Source organism: Heterodontus francisci, unplaced genomic scaffold, assembly GCF_036365525.1.
Source record: "Heterodontus francisci isolate sHetFra1 unplaced genomic scaffold, sHetFra1.hap1 HAP1_SCAFFOLD_83, whole genome shotgun sequence".
NCBI lineage: Eukaryota > Metazoa > Chordata > Chondrichthyes > Heterodontiformes > Heterodontidae > Heterodontus > Heterodontus francisci.
In genome coordinates this window covers 204,135-208,300 of record NW_027141917.1, presented here as the reverse complement: position 1 = coordinate 208,300, position 4,166 = coordinate 204,135, and positions in this window count along the sequence as shown.

The window sequence follows — 4,166 nt, the reverse complement described above, 5'->3', positions numbered from 1 at the left end:
TGTTACTTGGTGTCAGTTTATGTCTCTGTTACTTGGTGTAAGTGTGTGTCTGTGTTACTGGGTATCAGTGTCTGTCTTTGTTACTTGGTGTAAGTGTGTGTCTGTGTTACTGGGAATCAGTGTATGTCTTTGTTACCTGGTGTCAGTGTATGTCTGACCACTTGGTGTAAGTGTGTGTCTGTATTACTGGGAATCAGTGTATGTCTTTGTTACTTGGTGTCAGTGTATGTCTTTGTTACTTGGTGTAAGTGTATGTCTTTGTTACTTGGTGTCAGTGTATGTCTTTGTTACTTGGTGTAAGTGTGTGTCTGTGTTTCTGGGTTTCAGTGTGTGTCTGTGTTACTTGGTGTAAGTGTGTGTCTTTGTTACTTGGTGTCCGTGTGTGTCTGTGTTGCTGGGTGTCAGTTTATTTCTTTGTTACTTGATTTCAGTGTATGTCTTTGTTACTTGGTGTAAGTGTGTGTGTGTGTTACTGGGTATCAGTGTCTGTCTTTGTTACTTGGTGTAAGTAAATGTCTGTGTTACTGGGTATCAGTGGATGTCTTTGTTACTTGGTGTCAGTGTATGTCTTTGTTACTTGGTGTAAGTGTATGTCTTTGTTACTTGGTGTCAGTGTATGTCTTTGTTACTTGGAGTAAGTGTGTGTCTGTGTTTCTGGGTGTCAGTGTGTGCCTGTGTTACTTGGTGTAAGTGTGTGTCTTTGTTACTTGGTGTCCGTGTGTGTCTGTGTTGCTGGGTGTCAGTTTATGTCTTTGTTACTTGATTTCAGTGTATGTCTTTGTTACTTGGTGTAAGTGTGTGTGTGTGTTACTGGGTATCAGTGTCTGTCTTTGTTACTTGGTGTACGTGTGTCAGTGTTACTGGGTATCTTTGTATGTATTTGTTACTTGGTGTCAGTGTATGTCTGCGTTACTTGTTGTAATTGTGTGTCTGTGTTACTGGGTATCAGTGTATGTCTTTGTGACTTGGTGTCAGTGTATGTCTTTGTTACTTTGTGTATGTGTGTGTCTGTGTTACTGGGTATCAGTGTATGTCTTTGTTACTTGGTGTAAGTGTTTGTCTGTGTTACTGGGTATCAGTGTATGTCTTTGTTACATGGTGTAAGTGTGTGTCTGTGTTACTGGGTTTCAGTGTATGTCTTTGTTACTTGGTGTCAGTGTATGTCTTTGTTACTTGGTGTAAGTGTAAGTCTTTGTTACTTGGTGTCAGTGTATGTCTTTTTTACTTGGTGTAAGTTTGTGTCTGTGTTCCTGGGTGTCAGTGTGTGCCTGTGTTACTTGGTGTAAATGTGTGTCTTTGTTACTTGGTGTCCGTGTGTGTCTGTGTTACTGGGTGTCAGTTTATGTCTTTGTTACTTGAAGTCAGTGAATGTCTTTGTTACCTGGTGTAAGTGTGTGTCTGTGTTACTGGGTATCAGTGTATGTCTTTGTTACTTGGTGTAAGTGTGTGCCTGTGTTACTGGGTATCAGTGTATATCCTTGTTACTTGGTGGCAGTGTATGTCTGTGTTACTTGGTGTCAGTCGATGTCTGTGTTACTTGGTGTAAGTGTGTGTCTTTGTTAGTTGGTGTCAGTGTATGTCTTTGTTACTTGGTGTAAGTGTGTGCTTGTGTTACTTGGTGTAAGTGTGTGTCTGTGTTCCTTGTTGTCAGTGTATGTCTTTGTTACTTGGTGTCAGTGTATGTCTGTGTAACTTGGTGTCAGTGTGTTTGTTTGAGTTACTGGGTGTCAGTGTGTGTCTGTGTTACTGGGTGTCAGTGTATGTCTTTGTTACTGTGTCTCAGTGTATGTCTTTGTTACTTGGTGTAAGTATGTGTCTGTGTTTCTGGGTGTCAGCGTCTGTCTTTGTTACTTGGTGTAAGTGTGTGCCTGTGTTACTGGGTATCAGTGTATGTCTTTGTTACTTGGTGTAAGTGTGTGTCTGGGTTACTGGGAATCAGTGTATGTCTTTGTTACTTGGTGTCAGTGTATGTCTTTGTTACGTGGTGTAAGTGTATGTCTTTGTTACTTAGTGTCAGTGTATGTCTTTGTTACTTGGTGTAAGTGTGTGTCTGTGTTTCTGGGTGTCAGTGTGTGTCTGTGTTACTTGGTGTAAGTGTGTGTCTTTGTTAATTGGTGTCCGTGTTTGTCTGTCTTGCTGGGTGTCAGTTTATGTCTTTGTTACTTGATTTCAGTGTATGTCTTTGTTACTTGGTGTAAGTGTGTGTGTGTGTTACTGGGTATCAGTGTCTGTCTTTGCTACTTGGTGTAAGTGTGTGTCTGTGTTACTGGGTATCAGTGTATGTCTTTGTTACTTGGTGTCTGTGTATGTCTTTGTTACTTGGTGTAAGTGTATGTCTTTGTTACTTGGTGTCAGTGTATGTCTTTGTTACTTGGTGTAAGTGTGTGTCTGTGTTTCTGGGTGTCAGTGTGTGTCTGTGTTGCTGGGTGTCAGTTTATGTCTTTGTTACTTGATTTCAGTGTATGTCTTTGTTACTTGGTGTAACTGTGTGTGTGTGTTACTGGGTGTCAGTGTCTGTCTTTGTTACTTGGTGTAAGTGTGTGTCTGTGTTACTGGGTATCAGTGTATGTATTTGTTACTTGATGTCAGTGTATGTCTGTGTTACTTGGTGTAATTGTGTGTCTGTGTTACTGGGTATCAGTGTATGTCTTTGTGACTTGGTGTCAGTGTATGTCTTTGTTACTTGGTAGATGTGTGTGTCTGTGTTACTGGGTATCAGTGTATGTCTTTGTTACTTGGTGTAAGTGTGTGTCTGTGTTACTGGGTATCAGTGTATGTCTTTGTTACTAGGTGTCAGTGTATGTCTTTGTTACTTGGTGTAAGTGTATGTCTTCGTTACTTGGTGTCAGTGTATGACTTTGTTACTTGGTGTCAGTGTGTGTCTGTGTTACTGGGTGTCAGTGTGTGCCTGTGTTACTTGGTGTAAATGTATGTCTTTGTTACTGGGTGTCAGTGTGAGTCTTTGTGACTTGGTGTCAGTGTATGTCTGTGTTACTTAGTGTAAGTGTATGTCTTTGTTACTTGGTGTCAGTCTGTGTCTGTGTTACTTGGTGTAAGTGTGTGTCTCTGTTACTTGGTGTCAGTGTATGTCTTTGTTACTTGGTGTAAGAGTGCGTTTGTGTTACTTGGTGTCCGTGTGTGTCTGTGTTACTGGGTGTCAGTGTATGTCTTTGTTACTGGGTGTCAGTGTATGTCTTTGTTACTGGGTGTAAGTGTGTGTCTGTGTTACTGGGTATCAGTGCCTGTCTTTTTTAATTATTGTAAGTGTGTGTCTGTGTTACTGGGTATCAGTGTATGTCTTTGTTACTTGGTGTCAGTATCTGTCTCTGTTACTTGGTGTAAGTGTGTGTCTGTGTTACTGGGTATCAGTGTATTTATTTGTGACTTGGTGTCAGTGTATGTCTTTGTTACTGGGTGTCAGTGTGTGTCTTTGTGACTTGGTGTCAGTGTATGTCTGTGTTACTTAGTGTAAGTGTATGTCTTTGTTACTTGCTGTAAGTCTGTGTCTGTGTTACTTGGTGTAAGTGTGTGTCTTTGTTACTTGGTGTCAGTTTATGTCTTTGTTACTTGGTGTAAGAGTGCGTTTGTGTTACTTGGTGTAAGTGTGTGTCCGTGTTACTTGGTGTCAGTTTATATCTTTGTTACTTGGTGTCAGTGTATGTCTGTGTCAGTTGGTGTCAGTGTGTTTGTTTGTGTTACTGGGTGTCAGTGTGTGTCTGTGTTACTTGGTGTAAGTGTGTGTCTTTGGTACTTGGTATCCGTGTGTGTCTTTGTTACTGGGTGTCAGTGTATGTCTTTGTTACTTGGTGTCAGTGTCTGTCTTTGTTACTTGGTGTAAGTGTGTGTCTGTGTTACTGGATATCAGTGTATGTCTTTGTTACTTGGTGTCAGTGTATGTCTGTGCTACTTGGTGTAAGTGTGTGTCTGTGTTACTGGGTATCAGTGTATGTCTTTGTTACTTGTTGTAAGTTTGTGTCTGTGTTACTGGGTTTCAGTGTATGTCTTTGTTACTTGGTGTCAGTGTGTGTCTTTGTTACTTGGTGTAAGTGTATGTCTTTGTTACTTGGTGTCAGTGTATCTCTTTGTTATTGGTGTAAGTGTGTGTCTGTGTTACTGGGTGTCAGTGTGTGTCTGTGTTGCTTGGTTTAAGTGTGTGTCTTTGTTAC